Source organism: Antrostomus carolinensis, unplaced genomic scaffold (genome assembly GCF_000700745.2).
Source record: "Antrostomus carolinensis isolate BGI_N321 unplaced genomic scaffold, ASM70074v2 scaffold11654, whole genome shotgun sequence".
Lineage (NCBI taxonomy): Eukaryota > Metazoa > Chordata > Aves > Caprimulgiformes > Caprimulgidae > Antrostomus > Antrostomus carolinensis.
In genome coordinates this window covers 1-20732 of record NW_010312848.1, presented here as the reverse complement: position 1 = coordinate 20732, position 20732 = coordinate 1, and the positions used below count along the sequence as shown (strand labels likewise).

At 39.6% G+C, this 20732-nt stretch overlaps 1 protein-coding gene across 1 annotated transcript in view; it reads right to left on the bottom strand.

Annotated features, from left to right (window-relative positions):
• Positions 1 to 14753, bottom strand: part of EIF2AK3 (eukaryotic translation initiation factor 2 alpha kinase 3) — a 39305-nt gene extending 24552 nt beyond the window's left edge. Inside the window, exon 1 of the mRNA XM_010167144.2 lies at positions 14628 to 14753. The gene's annotated coding sequence lies outside the window, so the exon portion shown is untranslated. The remainder of the gene's footprint in view (positions 1 to 14627) is intronic.
• Positions 14754 to 20732: the final 5979 nt, after the last annotated feature.

The following is a 20732-nucleotide window of genomic DNA, read 5'->3' as shown; positions in this document are numbered from 1 at the left end:
CCTTTAACAGTTGCTTGGCTTTTTCTTAAACACACATCAAGTCAATTAAAAAAAAAAAAAAAAAGTCTTCACTAGGATACAGCATTTCATCCATTACACCGAGATTTTCAAGGAGATCCTAGTTCGGAAGTATGAGTCATTGTCAATGAGTACTAAGGGACTTATTAAGAAACTCATTATCAGCATGATAGACCATAACTAATACTGTGGAGCCACAGTGGCTGTTGTCCATCAAGAACAGTGAGAAACTATAATCCACATAATCTTATCTTCTGAAGATATGGATTAACATGGAAGATTTTAATGCTTTTTCAGAACCTCTGTCCATTTGGGCAGTATCCTACACATAATTATATTAAATTCAGATACTTTACACATTAGGATTTAAAGACTACTTCTGGTACATGTGTATCAGTCACTTCAAACAAAATATTCCTGCTCAGACTCCAAGGCACAGATGTGTATTATGAAGCCATACAAAAGATCCAGAAGGTTTCTGGTTATTATTTCTGGAACCACTATGAGGATCTGAAACCACACCTTTTACATGATTAAAATTCTCTCTAACATGAGACTTTTTATTGCCCTAACTGGGTCACAGATGAGCAAACAGCATTAAGCAAAGTTGGGATTCACCTAAACAGGGAGGAAAAGACAGACCTTGTAAATGTGTGCATGCCTTCCTACACTGACACACCTCATTCCAACAGAAAATTTAGGTGAGTTACCTGACAATGCTGGTGACTGTATTTAAGATCCCTAAAGGATCCAATACTGATGCTTTCTGGCTTTGAAAAGCCTCATAGTGACTGATAATTAAAATAAAAACTCCACTCAGGAGCACAATGTGTAATTGAAGAGATGATAAAAATAAACCCCTGAGAGTAGCTGTAAAGTTCTTTACAAAGCAAAAGTGAGGAATGTTCTTTTCCCTCCCAGATATTACCTTATGGGAAAAAAGGCCAAATATCCTCTAAGAGACATTGCATGAGATCTGTGATGCACAAGAAATGTTGCATTATGGCCTATCATAGGGGAGGAAAAATACACAAACACATGGCCCTATACATACGATTACAGAAATAAACCAACAAAAAAGCAACAATTTGTGTTGGGGGAGGTCATTTGTAGAAATCACCTGATCAGTTGAAAAACAAAGCAAACAAATAAGGTTTACATAAACATTCATATTCAAGAGCAGCCTTGTGATCTTGAGAAGCAGACACATGCAGATTTGGGAAAATACCTTTTTAAAAACAAAAGATGCCAGTGCCAAAGTTGCAGCTGTAACCCTGTTGGAGTATCTCATTAAAACAGTCAACACAGAAAAGTGATATCATACAATGCTTTTGTAATATATTCCTTCAGAAATAAATAATAATTTTGATGACAACTTTTAGCCTGTGCAGCTGTTACTTTGCATTAATAAATCCTCTGTAAGGCTTCTCCCTGCACATGGTCCAGATACCTGCAAGTAGTGCGGAGGCTCATGCTCACCTCCAGGGATATGAGATATTGCATACACAAATAAGAGTGAACAGTAAAGGCTCTTTTTAGAAGCAGCTTTCCAAATACACAAAAGCCAGACCAGCTCCTCTACCACTGTTTCAGCACACAGAGCCCAAGCCTGGCAAACCCAGCCATCAACTGACTTCAAGTTGGATTCTGAAGAAATTCTAGTGGCCATCAGGCAGCTACATTCATATAGTGTGGTCAAACGAGATGTGTGCCAGTGGCAGCTAGACAGCCACTTGCAAGTTCACTTGCTCTCTACAGCTACCTGAAAGGAGGGTGGAGAGAGGTGGGGGTGGGTCTGTTCAACCAAGGAACAAGTGACAGGACCAGAGGAAACGGCCTCAAGTTGCACCAAGGGCAGTTGAGATTGGATCTGAGGAAGAATTTCTTTGCTGAAAGGTTTCTCGGGCATTGGAAGGGGTTGCCCAGGGCAGTGGTGGAGTCCCCATCCCTGGAGACAGGATGCGTGTAGACATAGTGCTGAGGGACATGGGTTAGTTGGGGACTTGTCAGTGTTGGGTTAATGATTGGACTAGAGGCAGTTCTGTCATTCTGTGATCAGACTTTCAGATACGCTTGCTGGAAGCCACAGCCACAATGGCTTTGTAAAGCAGTGTGCTCCAAGGGCTGCAGACCATCCCAACAGTTTGTGAAGAGAGGAGGCACCAGTGCAAACTGCCCAGGAATCGCTGCTGAGTGAGGGAGACTCTCAGTGGGTAACTCTGCGAGCTCTGGGGACAGCATGACACACTTCACCTGAAGTGTTTCCCTTGTCCTTGTTCCTCTTGCTCCAGGGCCTGACTTGAAAATTTTCCACTAGCAAATAACAGGCAAAACATTGGCCATTTCTGGGAATCACACACCCAAATTCTTAACACGCATGAAACTCACTCAGCAACACGCACTTGTGTATTCCCAAGATATGGGTCAAATCAGGTCATGGCTTGTATACCTTCAAAAATTCCCTGACAGCGGGGCAGTGCCTGCTCATCTGTTAAAAACTCAGTCCCCATAAGCTGCAGAGGACAGATGACCGTTTCGGTCAGCACTGCTGATCACCTGCCCGTGCTCCCAACCTTGAGGGTGCCTACGGAAGCAGCACGTCCTGTGTGACATTGGGAAAGGCTGAGAAAAGCCACAACTGCTGCCGGTGAACACATCAGGAAAGGGAGCACAGGCAGCAGAAAGAGTTATTGCACCGAAGGACAATACCAGAGCACAAGCAGATAGGGTTAAACTGCCAGTGATTAAGTGCAAGTTAGACATTTTGGTTACTAACCATCACAAATGTGGTATTTCACAACAGAAACAGAATAGAAGAAAAAAAAATCACCTTCTTTTAAAATTAATTTATCTATAAATTGGATGACATGACATGGTGCTGACAAGGGACTGCACCTGGTTACCACAAAGGTCCACTTGTACTAAAATAGCTTTATTTGAAGAATGGGGCAGGTATGCAAATGTGCACACACACACATGTAATAAAAGGCATTTGTGGGCACTTGTGCTGACATCTTTTCAAGAGCAGTTTAGCCAGAGGCTTTAGGACAGAGATAATAACACCTCCTATCCGAGTTATGCAGCTCAGTCTCTAGTACGTGAGAAGCAGCAAAGGGACTTTCCTTGAAAGTACCAGCATCGGCATGCAGCTCAGGTAAAGGAATGACATCACCCTGTATCTCAAAAGCATTACCTCATCTCCTAATCCAAGGAGTGAGTCACCCAGGCAGTCAGCTGCAAATCTCTTGGCACAGAAAATGTAGGTTACCACGATGCACTTACACATTCTTCTGATCTGTCAATGTAAATAGCTATTTGTTCAGCTTCACTGGTCAGCAATATGGTACATAATTGTTAAGTGGCTTGTCTTTCAGAAGTAACACTTAAAAAAAACCAAAAAAAACAACAACAACCCAACAAAACAAAACAAAAAACAAACCCTACATTAACTATCGAGTCCTAAATGAGATGCTGCTCTTTTTGCTCGTTAAAGAGTTGGAAGCTGAAGTTCTCCATTGGCTCAGCGCAGGGTGTCGCAGCCCTATCAGCGACGCGGGCTGCTCAATCTCCAAGCCGACGGGTGAGGTAATGCAGTTTCTAAAAAGCCTTCACAAAAAAAGCAAAAAGGCATAACGATCCGAAATGGCATAAGCTACCAGGGAATTTGCTGTCTAGACTCTTTACTGGAAAGGAGGGCACCGCACACGAGGTTCCATGGCAGGTTGATCGGTGCGAGAAACCTGCTGATTTATAGCAGCGGAGGAAAAAAATCAAAATGAAAGTAAGGAGAAAAAAAAAATCATGTAAACAGAGATCAAAACAAGCTGAACTGCTAAAGCTTCCATGAGCTGTTTAACAGTAAGTGTGACATTCATTTCCCGTGCCTAACACTGTTTATCATACAAAGCAAAAATCAAGCCTGCTTATGTACAGGCACACCAGAGACAAGTCTGGTGCCAAAACAGTCAATATTATCGTTTTCTTTCAGACAGGCTGGATTTCCAATAACTCCAAGGAAACAACTAAGCACAGGTAAAATATTTTCTTCAGAATAGGAACTGTTATGTCTTTATGTTTTTCTAACACTTCAGCTTGCAGCTTTCAAACCTTACTCTCAGAATAAACTGCATTCCAGTTACTAATTAACTAAGACTAACCCTATACGATCTTAAATTATAAGGGTACCAATTTTTTTTTCCCCTCTATGATTATCTCTACAATAGGATCACTGTAACAAACAAGATCAAAGCCAATATCAGGCATGTTTTTTTAAGAAAGCTGTTTCTCAGTAAGAACTGTCTTTTAAGCCCCTTTAAAATTAGTCTAGGCAACATACTAAAAAACACATATGGCAGCTTCACTCTAAAGGGTAGAAACAAGAGTCTGCACAAACATATCTGGGAAAGAGAAAACAATTATTGTATGTTCCACATTAAAAAAAAAATAGGCATACAGTGATACAGGTATCCCTACTATAAATTTTCACAGATTTTTCAGGTGAGGAGTATATCTATTCACACACACACACACACACACACTGGGCAAGGTCTTGAGATGTCCCCAGTTCAAGTTGGTGTGGAACAGATTTTTCATCTGCCCTTTTTTGACATGCACACAGGGAGGTATTTGCACAGATGCACTGGTTTATGACTTCTTTCCAACAGAAGATGTTATTTCTCACCACCAGCTTGGATTTCAGGATGTTGATGCACCTGTTTTCCTTCAGCTACCTGCAGATATCCTGAAGCACAGGGTACTACAAAGATGACAGCATAGTATTACTAACAGGCAAACCCAAATCAAACAGCACACTGGGATGAAGGGGCCAACCAGAATCTAAGAAGATATTTTTCTACAAACTTTCTGCAAGGCCCACAACATCACCCCTTCCTTAAGAAGAGAACAAAGACCCAGGCACTAGTACAATCTTTTGAAAAACAAAGGCTGTTGAGCTAAGTTATTCCACTGCCTAAAGCACTGGTAAAAGAGCAAAGTATTCTTCAGAGCATACCGTGCTGTTTAACCAGCCAAGGAAGAAGAAAATTGACTGCAAGGGGAGTCCATGATTTACATCAGTAAAACGACCTTCTGAGACATGTTCAAGGGCAATGAGGAAGCTGAAGCAGGAAATACCAACACACAGGTGGTTGCTTTGTCTAGATAAACTTTCCTTCTTGCAAATACCATTACTTCTGATCTCAGCACTACACTTGTTTACAAAGTGCATACCTGTTCCTGACTATCTCCTGCTTCTGTTAACCAGCATAAGTGCCCAGACTGTCTTCAAGACCAGGACCATGAGAAAGGCTGCACTTGGACATTTGATGAATCACTGTTTTATGGAGGCAGGATTATGTGCCCTTCCTCCTCTGAAGAGGTAGAAGCCAGCCTGTGCCAGGGCGGCACATCAGAGAAGCCATGGAAATAGGTTTAATCTCAGCTGGGGTGTGACACACTGAAAGAGCAACACGAGCTCTGCACAGCAACAGTGACTGTAGATGTTTCTCAAACCTCCGGATGATTTTTACCATCAGGCCGTGCAGCTCACCCAGTAACAGTTCATGGGACCAGTCAAGCGACCAAACCTGGTTCCCTGCTCCTGCCCATGTTAAGATCCTTATGCCAGAATTTATATCTATTACTGTCTTTTTCTTCTCCTTCCACCATCCCCCAGACTCCACCAGTGGGTAGTTTCTATTTCTTTTTTCATTGCTTAGAGAAGACTGGGCTAAGTTATAAATCTAACTTTCATGGCCCTGTATGTTGTGTATGATGAGCACATGAAGTGATGCTGTAATCCTGTGCCTGGGTTAGTAATAGAGAACTTGTTTGAAAACTCCTTTTTTTCTCTCTCCTCAAAGCAACACTTGCAATACCCTTCCAACTACTTTAATAAATGATTAGAGCTGGTATCTCTGTTGTGATTCTACACTTCAGACCTTAAAATCTGATTCGGTGTAAGCTACCAGGGTCTCAACAAAACAGGGTTTTTACACAAACAGTGCAAAAAGCAACAGAGATGACAGCAACACAGTAGCCTGAGAATTATACTCTCTGTTCCAGCATCAGGGACACAGTATCTTGTCTGGCTTGAGTTTGCCATTAGAAGAATTATTCCTACTCTGTCCTCTCTTGAAGAGCCATGGAGGGAAATGGAGGAACCCCAGTGTGTTAACTAGACCACCCCAGCTTCAAAAGAGATCAGGCCCCCAATACTGTTTGCTGTGCAATCAAACAGACCCTTCTTCTGAAGGCTAGCAAACTAAAATACTACTGTTACTTTAATCACAGTCAAACAAGACTTGGAGTTTTGACTACAGAGATGCCAGCCTGCTCTGCTGCCATGGTAACAGACTTTTAAAAACTGTTCTCCATTAATAACAATAAAAAAACCTAGGCACAGTGCTTTAAGAAAGACTTTATTTTGACACCCCTCTTTAACATGGCAAGTTTTATTAATAAGAAAAGACTGTAATAGTCTTCTGGAACTTCAGAGCAGTCCTTTCTGAGACAAACTGGTGCTGCTGCTACTGAGCCCATCACTGAACTCCTTAAAACTAATACCATGTAAGGGAGAAGATGAGTGAAGAAAATGAAAATTAATCAAAACCTTGCCTCTACAGAAACAGGCCGTATACAGAAGCTTATTAGCTACCATGTCAAAACTGGTACTGTTCCATTATTGGGCTGTTTTAAGATCATGTTTTAACTCCACCTCCACCCCCCTAAAGCTCTTTTGCAGACTACCTGGGGGCTCCTATAACACCACCTGGGAACTATGGAAAATGCTCCTCTTCAGAGCCAAGGAGAACGGGAAATAGCAGAAGTCCATGTTACTTCAGAGGTCCACGATTCAAGGTGATCTCTGCCAGACCTTGTGTGTTTCTTCCCCTGGACAGGGTGGTTTTTTCAGATAAGGACACAGAATCTGTGTGTCTTGAAAAATTAATTCACAGAGCAACTCCTACGGGAAAGCAGAGCCCAGTACAGTAGAAGAATAGAACATGGCATATGCACAGTCTCCTTTTTCAAGGATGCAAAGAAAGTAGAGAGCACAAAACATGCAGTGAGTCTGACAGGAAGATTAATAGTTACCTTTGTATGGAGGACAAAGTCCAGAAGAAATTCGGAAATGAGATGTCAGTGGCTGTGCTGCTAGAGAAATGATTTGCTAAACTGTCTAAAATGCTCAGTGCTTAAAACAGGCACTTTCTTTTACACCTAAAGATATGGGCTGAAAGTTCCAAAAGGCTTTAGGGCAGAGTAAATCACTTTGTTGTGTTTTAGGCAGTTGAGCTCCCAATATCAAAGTTATGCAGTCCCTGTGCTGATTTGTCTAGGTATTTGTCTAGGCATTACTAGAGTTGATCCACTTAAATATCTGTAAACACTAGAACTGCTTAACAGCCAATACAAACCATGCAGTGTACCATATGTAACTGAACTACAAGCTACTGTAAAGATAACTAAACAACAGAGGCAGCCTAGAGACAACGAGCTGATGGTAAACGTCCTTCCCAAGATTTGCAGCAATGCATTTTGACCATGTCTGAGAGCATGACAGATGAAAGGTGGTGATAAACATTAGCTCAGAGTGACTCTGAGAAACTTTCCTGGCTTTGTTCAAAGCAGAGCATGAGCTGTGAGGATTGGGGTCGAGAGCTCCGATATGATACAAGCCACAGGTCTCGTTCTGTAGCTTCCCACATGTCTCATAACACAAGCTGTCATCCCCCCAAACATCCTCACAGTACAAGTTAGAGGACACATGTCAGCACTTCATCAGAGCTTTATCAGTGCTAACTACATCAAGTGTCAGCAAGAAAGCCACCAAGCTGCAGTTAGAGGAAGTCTTGCTTTTTTAATTGAACAAGACATTGAACTAGGATGACTGTCTTTGAAGATGTGCAGTTTCGATAAATAGAGAAGACCACCTGTCTAAGTTCTAGCCCTACTTGTCACCCTGACAAAAATCATGACGCTGCATCACTCTAACCACTAACTCAGCTCGGGCATCTGACAACAATTCCCCTTCTCTGCAGGTTCATCACTTCACATTAAAAAATCTGATTGCATTTCCTAGAAAAGCACAACTTCTAGCTATCCAGGTATTTTAAAACAGTCTTTTGACAATGACTTTTTGTCCACTAAACATCACTGGAAGTTTGTTTCCAGGAGAATTATAAAATTTCTTTTCCGTTTCAACAGGAAAGCAGCAAAGATCCATACTCAGAAATCCACAGATCTCTCCAGCAAGTTTCCCAAGGCTGTCACGTCCTTACAGCCACGCACACCGTGCACGTTTCCAGCAACAGAAATGAAAAGAATTGCTTGTGCCATCAGGAATCATAATACATCTATGTAGTTAAAGAGCAGTCACATCTATTATCTTCTTGCAAAACACAGGCTCCACTCCCCTTGATAGCCCTAATAAGCCTTCTCTGCCTCAATTGCAATTAGAATTTATCTTCCTTTGAAGTACAATTCTGGACACTCACTTCTTATTCATTATGAGCTTTTCCAGGACCATTTAAGACACTAATATCTCTCTCTCTCTCTACCCGCAGGCAGCACAGGATCACATTTCCTTTCCCTGCAGAGGAATCGAGATGGCAGCTGATAACCTGCCATGGGATCTCCGAGTACACAGTATTCTCAGTTTTAAACTGGTCACCTCCGACCTTCAACAGAATTGTTATCAATCCCCACATCTTGCATTTTGTTTAGTACACTTTAATTCAATTTCTATTACAGAAAACCTGTACGATGGAGAACTGGATAATGCTCTAGTCTTCTGCTACAGGAAAGACATGTCCAGCTATCAAAGCATCTGGTGGTCCTACAACTGTCTCAGTAGTACACAGAAACAAGGATCAGCTACAGGACACAAGGAACTCTGCTAGAATACTCTTCCAGACAACTAAAATTATATCACCTTACGCGCAAGGAAATGGATTTTCCCCAGATTTGTCACCTCAATAACAAGTCCATTGATTTACACTCTGCCTGCTTGAACAGAGTGGCAATTTGGGGCTTTACATCTCATCACAGGATATTACAGCTGGGAAGTAATTTTACAGCATTGATAGAAATTTATAAAATTTTATTCTTTACTTCCTCGAGTAAAACTTTGCTTTAGAACCTTTTGCACACACTCAAAGGCTTTACAGAATGACCTTGTTATTCTCTGTATATGGAAGCCTGACCCCACTGCACAGCATTTGCTCCTGCGAGCAGCCCATTCGGTGCACGAAGACTCTTCCATGTGTGAAGCAGGAAAGATCACTTCTGCTGCCGATGCATCCCATGCCATGTGTTTTAAGATGCACAAATACATTAAAAGTTAAGATTAATGCTAGTGAGCTAGAGAGACCCATTCATTTTCAAGCAGAAAGCCAGAGAGAAAGCCATTTTCTCAGAATGTGTAGTTTGAAACGAGTCTCCTTTTGTTTTGTCCAGTGACTGTCAGCAGAGTCAGAACAGATTTATACACTGCTAATAGAAATTAATAATATTCAGCACTGTATTCAGCATATCCTATTAAGTGAAAGTACTCAAACCAGTCTGACTGACAGTCTTTAGTACTCCCCACCCATGCCCCAAGCAAATCTATCTCAGCTCTTCCTTGGATTATATTTACAGGCAGAGACTTCACTGAAAAATAACTAAAGTAGCCATGGACCAAACAAAAACCTCATTTTTATTCAGGCTCATACAAAGCTGCTGCAGGGGTGCCCTAAGTGGTGGGTGTGACTTTCCTAAAACTGATGTCACAAGATTTCTCTTTCCAAGAGACAGTTAAATTACTTACCCTCCCCTAATCTCTGAGAGGGCACATAAAAGAGTCCAGAAAACACAATTCAAGCCCCTCAGGGAGGCGTTTTGACCTCTTGTCTTGCCCTGACCCACTTCAGTGTCGGTTTTGCAATTTCTTCTGCACCAAAATGTAAGAGGCCAAGGATGAGTGAGAGCTGCTGAATTTCTTCCACGTTCCCACAGCAACCCAGGACAGTTTTTGGCTCTTCTCTGGTTTGACTGGATAGAGTTTGCCTTATCCAATGTGCAGGGAAGTGCAGGCAGTCAGCACCTTAAAGTGATTCCCAGGTGCCTGGACACTTCACAGCAGAACTTAGTATTTTCTTTGGGGAATCAAAGCACTGAAAATGTGAAAATGTTTCTGATGCTGATAAAGGGAAGAAAAAAAAAAGATAAAAAAAGATACATTCACACTATACATTAAATCTTGTCACTAGTGGAGCTTTGGAGATTTCAAAATCCTTTCTCAACTCACCACTCCAAGTATCAGTCTGTCCTCCCCAAAGGGCAAAAAAGGAACAATCTGCTAAAGATATCTATGGGATCACTTTGCCTACAATGCAATTAGTTTTCAGCTGACTTCAGTATAAAATGTATCTGCACCTCCACTTTCCTCTGGAGGAAAAAACGTAATGCTGGGCTATTCCACTAAAATACACCACTTTTATGTCCAGAATGATCACTCAGACGTCTAGTTTTGTACAAAAGTTTATTTTACGTGGCTATCATAAGGAAAAAATGTAAAGAATTTGGTACATATACAATGCAATTCAAAGATTCTGAGAGCCTTCAGAGGGATAAGGATGTTGACAGATTTTGTGACAGGACATAACCCAGTTATTTCATTTTTTCCAGGACACAGTGGTATGTTTACTATGACTGCTATAAATGCCAACCTTGTGGACTGCAACTCCTTTTGTCCCATGATCCTCAATCTCTCCAATAAGGAAATAAGATGCTTACTTAGGGATTAGTCTGTAACAGCCAGATCATGAGCCAATGCAGTCACTTTTATCGGGCACATCCCAGTCCAGGCTCTGCCCAGAGCACTGACCTTCCTACGACTGGAGCTGCCCCGTCAGGCTGAACTCCCGGCAGCGCAAAGGAAAATCATGTCCCAGTTGTGAATGTATTTTCAAGCTGTTACTCTCACATCATCACCATCAAGTATCCCACTTATTTTCTCATTTCTCATGAAATATCAGCTACCAGCTTTTCCACAGGAGTACCTCCACCATTTATCCATCCCACGGTGTGTTTTTATTCTTTCTCCATCTCTTCTCAGCCTCCCACTTTCCCAGTAGTCATGCTAGCCACTCCTGGCCAGTCATTTTAATACACAGGCAAGTTCACACTTTCATTTCTCTCATATAATACATCAGAAGCCCATTAAGTAATTTAGTATAAAGCTATGCAGGTAAGAGGATGCATCACCCTCGTTAGAAAACTCCAACAGTCTCATAATGATGTGCTATGAACCATTCCCATGGCTTGAGAGGCAGTTCTATATTTTCACTATGATTAACTGTCATTAATTTAACAGGCTGATTCTCAAAAGGATTCTCTTCTGTCTAAGTACAAACAACGTATTCATTACAAAGCTAAATTTTAAAGAGTAAATTAAAGTTTTTTCATTAAAAGTAAGTTCCCTTTTAGAAAAGTGGAGAGTCAATGACTTTACCCTGAACTTCAACAAGCAATCTTCCGTGCAAGGAACAAGAAATCTTATAGATGTAAACATACAGCTTTTATAGAGCAGGGCTTTTCATTTTAAGACAATGGAGAGAGAAACAAAGTTTTTAAATTCTTCTGCACAAGACTGAAACAGAGAGTCCAATAACTTTTCAGCACTGGCACCCTGACCATGTTTATGTTGGAGCTTAGAGTCAAGGAATTAATTTTACCATTTCAGTTACCCAGACACACCATTAGTAGTTCAGCAGTCTTTCCTTTCTAATTGATCTGTTCACATGACAAATGATGAACATCTCACTTGTCAGTGTCTTAAGAAGTAGTTTCAAGATCTGAAGTGTTTGACAGAGCTGCTGGAACATTTCAAATTTTACTACCTCACTTTCCTAATTAACACACAAGCTCCAGACAGCCAAGTTGACGTTTTAGTTAGGCAAAGGAAGTAACTACAGTTCTATTAAACACTGAAAGTTTGAAGATCTAATGTCTTTTCTTAAAAGGCACTTGGAAATTAAATTGATGCTTTCATACCAGGATCTGGATCTACAGTACATTGTACTCTCACCCAAGAGAGTTAAAAAAGACCCCCTAAAAACAATTAAGACACAGCAGCACACGCTTTCCTCACTCTGAAAGGACACAAATCTTTAACACTGCAAATGTAACGTAAAAAGAGTTTCCCATATGCCATTTCTTGCAAGAAGATGTAAATTCAGACAAGGTGCTCAGGGACATGGTTTAGAGGTGGAGTTGATAGTGTTGGTTTATGGTTGGACTCGATGATCTTAAAGGTCTTTTCCAACCACTACAATTCTGTGATTCTGTGATTAACAGCTTACATAATTACACTGGTTTATGATGAAACTAATACTGTGGTTGCAAGCACAGAGACCTTTTTTACCTCAAAAATGTTGGAAGAAGAAAAAGCCTCAATAGTTAGTTTTAGAGATTAAAACTTAAAAAGATGCCACATGCCTAAATCAGAGAGGAAATACTGTAGAGTGGGGAGATGACAGACTCTGAGACTTCAATTAATTTAATATTCTGACCCAAACCAGAATTGTCCTGACAACTTTAACGAGGCCAATAACTCACTCAAGTAGTGTCTAGATTCACTGCATGAAGTCTTTCAGTCGATACTGACAGCAGATTAAACATTTAAATATTCATTTAAAAATTTATTTTAAACATTTAAATATTTAAGTGTAGCTTATTTAGAGTATTCATCACTTTTCTTTCTTGTTAAATTCTGTCTTAAACAGTATTTGTTTACATGACAGTAAGTCTAAAAAGGCCTATATTCATAACGCTTACTGGCTTCTAAGAGGCCAGAATTGGTCTTACTTCCAAAATTTGTTGCATTTCTACAACTGGGGCCAAACTATTTGAAATCCCATGTGAAAACTTTCCATATGCATGACAAACTGTCTTTAAAAGTATATTTTCATGATTCCCACAACCTACTAACTTGTAGCCACAAAAGGGAACTGAATATCACATGGACAAACTACAGTTTTTGCTACCAGCCTTTAGTTTCTATTGTCATATCACACTGGAAAAAGACCAAAACTGTTTTTTTTCCAATGAACAGATCAGTTGAGTGACAAAAACTAGATTTGCAAAACCACTTCTATAGTATTAAATGTTTGCATTCTTGAAATCTTTAAAAATCTGGGCTCAGGTCTTAATTTGTACTGAAAAATGAAGTTTATATTTGCACATATTTCAAATGTGTTTTATAACTGCTTGTTCTATTTCCACAGTGGTCATCAGAAACTATTCACAGCAAGAGATATTTTTAGTATCTCATATTGAAAACATTTGTGAAGGACCACAGTTTGTAACTGGCACCTTCCTCTTTACAGAACTCTTCAGTTCTCTGTACAGTTTTTCCATTCTCTTAAATTCTGCTCTAGAACATATCTTTAAGAAAGTCCTTCTTTCCCACAGTGCTTTTTCTTAAACACTAAAATACATCTTAAACACAAAAATATATCTGAACAAGACTCAAGAAGTTATATCCATAAGTAAAATTCTCTCTCAGAAACAAAGGAACACGAGTTCACGTTCACATTACTTTTGCAGTCCGCGATACTTATTAGTACCTCTCATACTTACACTACCACAGCAACAGACCACATCTTTCTTAAGACTTCTTTCTACCAAAACAGAGGTCATATAAACAAAACAGCAAGAAAGAACCACAAACAAGAAGCTCATTCAGTTTGAATACCCCTGAATTCAAATTTCATTCTCTCATGCTCATCGTACAAAAGCACAATATAATATAGGACTGGTCATGAAATCCAGCCATCCATGACAGTGAAGGACCGTGCACTTTGTCATTACCACAACCTACCTCTTAGTTGGTATATTTATTCCCCCTAATTTTAGAGGAGAATGACTCATGGAACTCACTTCTTCAGTGCAGGAAAAAAAAAAAATAGCAGAAAACTTCCTTCTAATTTCTAGCCTAAGTTTATTCAAGCTGATAGTAGAAATAGCACCAAACAAGAAATATAACTCTTTAGACTTCCTTCTTGCAGTTCATCAGCAAGAAGTGATGCAACTCTTTACAACTCGGTACTTCAGGTTGACCTTCAGCACTCTATTTCATTACTAACACATTCTATTTCATAGGCAGCCTGCTTATCTAGTATTAAAAAAACCCTCAGACTAACCCTTTGTTCATTTATTAAGTCACAAGGACTTTTGCTTTTCTTAACGGGGGAGAAAAAAAAAGCCAGTACTTGCCAAACTTACTCTATAATACAAAGCAGATTATCCTTGTATTTGCTTCAAATTACAAGTAACTTGTTTTCAATCAGCAATTGCATACAATTACCAAACTCAGTTACATCATCTGGTTTGATAGTTATCACACACATCAATCACCGGACTAAAATGCTGACATACTCTAGTTTGAAATGGCAACATGATGTAAGTGCTCCAAAAAAAAGTTTGAGAATAGCTATCAAACTTTATCCATACTCAGTTTGCTGCATTTTTAACATCTATCAAGTTCAGAGGAATTTGCATTCATGTTGTTATAGAAAATACTGTTTTTAAAGATTTAGTCAGGAAAGGAATTTGAGCCTTACCTCTGGTTTACTGAGACTGGATGACACGAGAGAACCTGATCCCACATCCAGATCCCACTGTTTTCTCCCACTGTTTTCTGGATCCAGTGCAGCAATTCGTCCATCCAAAGTGCTGATAATTACTAGAGATCTACAAATTGGAAGCATTCACAGTCAAAAACTACAGCAGTATGGAATTTATCTATTAGCTGTTTTCTATATTTAACAGAGTACAATCCCAACTTTAAAGTTAAGGCTACACATTCTGCAAAACAGCAACTCAACCTGGCAGTTCGACCTAGATCAACAAGAGAGAGCAGAAAAGTTGAAATCTCTGGCTGAATGTCCTAAACTAATTTATATGCTATAAGATACTTTCAGAGCTCAGTTTCAGGGGAAGATAGTTTGCTTTTTGCTCCCACATGCAGGTGTTACGACTACAACAATGAATGAGATCATCATATATATGAACAGTATAGATCCTATTTTTTCCAGTCCCTTCCAAAACAATCAAAACCTGAAATAATTAACCCAACAAATCAGTACACAAGAAATACTAAGACACAACTAAGTTTTCAATATCTCTGGATGAAATATAGAAATCCTAGAGATTTAACAAGTCTTGAAATAAAACAAGTGTTGCTTCAAGCATACACAGGACACTAGAAACAATCTCCAGTGTCTGCAGACAAGCAAACTGCCTCATGCAGCTTAGGCTTTGAGTAGCCTCTGTCTGGGGATGCATGGTAATGGCAGGCTAGCTGTTAATTTCTACAGTGCCTGACGCTCATCAGTTTTAGTAAATCTTGTTTCTTACACAGCAGTACAATTAGAATAAGCATTGGGCTAGAATTCAAGTTTCAAAATAGAAAAACAAGTAAAAAAAAAAAACTAAATAAAAAAACCTAAAGAACACGTCAGACACAAAATGCTGACAAGGCATTTTTGAAGGGCTTTTTTTTTCCTTGGAGATTTTTTCACTCTGACCTGAAAAAACTGGGATGTGTTGGCAGTTTGGGTTTGCAGCAGGCTCACCAATCTTCTAAAGGCTGCAGGAGTTGATCACTTTATAGACTGCTTACACTGAGGGGGGCTGGATCTACTGACCCAGAAAGACCTTTATAGACATTGATTTCAATGAGAATAAGGAACTGTGCAAATAAACCTGATGGGCAGATTAACTGGTTTTGGGTGGGGGTGAAAGGGCAGTGGGGAGGTAACACACACACAGACATGTATATGAATCATTACTTTAAACAATAAAGAACACTAAATTATTGTGTAGAACTGAAGCCAAACATCTTCACTTGTCCAAAGCTACCAGTGTAGTAAACTGAAGTTTAGAGAAGAAATGATGGGGGCTCAAATTTTCCTTTAAATAGGGAAAAACTAAAACCATGATCTTAAAAAACATCTTCAAAGACAGTGGCTTATTACATCACCTATAACAAAGGTCATGTAAAACATTGCAGTTTACATGTAAAAGTAACCCACATGTTTTTATAGGACTTTATACTCTACTACAGCACTATATTGTTAATAAACAGAAAATTAAATAAATCTTTAACTCGTACAAAAAATAATGGAGCAGCTCCTACTTCTGAAGGTGACCAAGCATCACATTCCGCCAAAAGCTTAGTTTAAGAAACTGTTAGAAAAGTATCAATTGTGCAAATATTTGAACAGTATAATACATGAGTTTTTATAAGCTGAGTACATATCATTATTCCAACTGTAGAGAAACCAAGACCTGGTTAATAATAAACTGAATTGCAGGAGAATATCTGTTCTCAAGCACTGTAAACAAGTGCTTGCACACTGAAGGCCTTGGACACACATTTAACAGAATCTGTTTGCTTTATGGTAGAACAATTTATCTGAAGCCCTCTGCTATTGCGTTAAAATATTATTCCAAGTGGGTCTATTTAAATTTTATGTTGATCCAGCTGACAACTAGATTATAAAAAAAGGTAGAAGTGCAGCTAGAACAGAAGAAATTTTGGCAGTAACACTGTAAAGAAGAAAAATCTTAGACCTGCAGCGTGAAATGTTTCCTTCCTATCTACTCCTATTGTTTTCCTTTATCTAATTCCTCCTGCTTGACTTCTCCCTCAAGTAACAAATGTTTTATGCCTCTGTATCCTACCTTTCCATATTATCTATCCCCACCAGATGCAAACCTCAACCCTCCCCAAGAGTTATCTCATTATTTAAGCCTCACCACCACACTCAAGAAGGCAGTTTTGGTGTCTGTACCTGCACCATGACCCCCGGTCACCCAAACTGTGGTGTAACTGCACTTAATTTTTAAGTTTAGCTGGTTAGGAAAGGGGGAGAAGGGGAGGGGTGTGGAAGATCATGCCTTCAGAAGGAACCTTTGTACCAGTAGCATACACTTTGAGAAACTGGTTTAACCAACTGCTACTGCATACTCTAAAAATCCTCACTTCTCTTGAGCGCAGTGGTATTCTTCATTAGTCCCCTTGGCCACCAGCTCTATACTGGACTTTGTTTCACAAACTCCACCTACTGAGCAAACACTTCAGTGAGACACAGGAACAGAACTGGCTGGGCTATACCTAAATCTTGCATGTGGCCACCTTTAGAACTGGAACTAGGTACAAGAAAAAATTAATTTCTCTCTGCTTTTTCAATGAGTGACTCATTTTGAACTAAATAGTCATGTTTCAGGTCCCATCTTCGTCTTGCTCTTCAGCAATAATCCTGCGTGTCAGAAAAAAAATCTTCTAAAACCCTCACTCTTGTAATAAAATCCTTTGATACTTACTCTATTTTTCTATAAATTAAAATCTTAATACCTGTTCTCCCCATCTCTGACCAACTCCAGTGAGTTCAAATCCTGTCACTTGAACTCTAATTGGTAATAAGATCTGCAATTTGTCTACAAGTGCCCTAAACACATGCTAGGGTTACACTTATGCACTATGAGATTTTCCTTGTTCTCAAGTTTCCCCCCTTTCCTCTGTGAGATTCCACTGCTTGCAGCTTTGTGCACTGACAGTATGAAGGGGTGACAAGAGATCTTCCCACCTTTCAGTTAGTCTAATCAAGCACTAGATTAACACCTTCTGATTAAAGCAATTTAGGCAACTACTTGAAGAAACTATTTCAGAGCTTAAAAACAAGCAGGTAACTTGCTTTTTGTCACCTCACAGTGCTACCTTAAGTTTACTGTAGCATATTATGCACAATTCTTAAAGGAAATTCTTACAAAAACACCCATAGAATATGACCATGATTCAAGAATAAAGAGGTGCCCTTTTAGCCATCTCTTTGCAAAGCCTGTGCTGACTAAACAGGTTAGGATTATACCTGCAATTCCATGACATTAAACTGAAATAGTGATATTCTGGATGTATCTTTGGGACACCTAATTGACAAGTTGCAAGGAAAAGGAATTCCCGGGTTAGCTTCTATTTCAGTTTACCTGATAGACTCTGTTATTCTCTGGAAAACAATATCTTATCACTGGCTTTATCAATACCACCTGGGGTAAAGCTTAAAGACTACCTTGACCAAAGACGCTAGCTTCCAACAACATACAAGTTTTCTAAGAACACTACCAAACTAGACCTCAATTCTACAAAACATCCCACCCAAAACACAAAATATTACCCAACATAAGGTCCAAGGTAAAAAGGTCACAAGTCACAACTATAATGCCAAGGAAGCCAGGAGGTCAGAAACAAACAGCAGCAAGGCTGCAAATTCCTGAAACGGGAAGACACTTCTTCAGAGTAAAACAGAGACTATAACTAGGGAGTGAATCACATCACACAGAAAAGGTAAGAAAAAAGCACCAAGACAGAACCAGAATTGCAGTAGCCTCCACCTGGCTATTGCAGGACTAAGCCTGGACCAGAACAAAAAAAAGATAGAGAAAGGAATCGCTCCGAACTAGTCAGTTACTTAAATCCCAGGATCCATCAACTAGGCACCTGAAAAACGAACATCACTAAAATGATGAAGACACTTATGTACTTCACCTTGCCTCTAGCTGCTGCTCCAGAACATATTATGAACCAAATGATGGAGGAAAAGAAAATCCTTTTTGGGCCCTACAAATGGTCAGCAGGACTAGAGCAAGAGGCCAGTACAACCCAGTGCATACAAAGACATCTGCAGTCACAGCAGCTGGCAGAGACCAAGCTAACGCTATACGGTGAGATGTTACTGCACTTGGTCAATATGAAAACACATCTGGACATACTTCCCCCACCCCGACCATCTACAAACACCCTCCACGGTTAAATGAGAATGTTTTCTTATCATTTCCTATCCTCTTTCACTCACAGACATAAGCTTGTTATTGAAGTGCAGTTAAAATGTTCCTCCTTGAAACTATTAAAAATATCTACTACAAACTTCCACATGTATTGACAAAAGGCCGGTCCTGGGCCTTAAAACCATTGATTATGTCCCATCGTGAACACAGCCCACTTTTTGAGATCAGCTGGCCTGAGCACAGCTCTGCTTTATTTTACAGAAGTGAAGATATCCAATTTACCTACGAACAGAAGAAAAGGGCGACGATTGCAAATTAAGATATAAACAGGATAGAGTAGGAACACTTACTTAGCTCACCTACACCCTTTCACTGCACAAAAACTTTGTATTTATTCAAATAAGTTGTTGTTTTTGTTAGAAGAAGAAAGCAGAACTTATCATTTTGGTACAACATTTACCACTATTCCTGTTTCAGTTAAAAAAAAATACAAACAAAAATCAACCCTAATACCCTCAAAGGCATTTAGGACATTGCAAATACAGCAGTTTGTCAAACCTGAACCCTTAAACAGCTATTCCAATTTCAAACCTGCATGTAAAGAGCCTGGTAATTAATTAACCTCCACATTTTCTTCTAGAAAATTAAAAAAATCCTTAAAATCAAGAAGATTACATCGATTTTCCTACAGCAAAATCATCTGGAGTTTTGAGTTTTGGTTTTGATGAGGGGTTTTTTTCAGATTATACTGACCTGTTATATTACACAGATATATTATTGTTGAAGAACAATTAGCAAAGGAGAGTAGAGATCTCACAAATATAAATGAAAAAAACAAAGAAACACAGGTAAATACTATGGGCAGGCAGTCATTCTATTTTTATTTGATGACAGCAAATCTATTCCTATACACTAATCAATTAGAGAACAGCTACATTTAATCTCCAGCTTAAACTACTAAATTAAACATCTTTAGTGTATTTTACTTTGCTCTAGTAGTCAAACAGAAAACTCACTGTAAAATATTTTCAGGGCTCAATAAATGAAGGTCTTGTTACAAACTGAACACAATAGAACTGTAATAAACTAGGTAGGATTTTGATGACCTGATACACAAAAGAACGATCCTGTTGCTAATAGAGATTGTCCTTAAAGAAGACAGGATGGCAAGTTATCAGCCAGTTTCTTGCTGGAAGTGAATGCTTGGGTATGCTAACAGAAAGCTTGGGCTTTTCACTTTTAGAACAGGTTCTCAAATATAGCAGGCATTTAGTCATGCTCTTCTTCCTTTAAACCCTGGCTGTGGCTTATCACCTCATCTTCCTCAGCCAATTCAGAAACAGACTGCAAACAGCTCAGTAACATTTCCGCACTTGAGTCATTCATTAAAATCTTCCTTTTGCCAGAGCTTCTAACTGCCACACGCAGTTATTAAGTATTTTATTTCCCCTTGTTACATTCTCAAACTTGTTCACCAATTTGTCTTGCATGTTTGGCTTCCCTTCAAGCATACACCAGTGTCTGTGCTTAACAGACAATTAGGTAAAGAGGAGAACTGCATTTTATTTAAAAGAAAAAGAAGAGATGACAAGAAGGGATATGATGCTTCGAACAACTGTGAGCTGCAGGTGCTGGAAAGAGTTTGGACTAAAGACGCAGCGTTTTTGGGTTTCCTTCCCGCAGGCACAGCACTGACACTCGGCAACAAGTCAAGGAAGAGATGAAGACTTGGTATTACCAGAGTAAGAAGACTGGTCAGATGTCACAGAGCATGACATCCGGCAGCTTATTTGTCTAAGAATTAAAGCCACAGAAAACAACAAGTACCTTAGGGCTGCTGAGGTCCTGAAGGACCCTCTCCTTACTGCCACAGCCTCTCC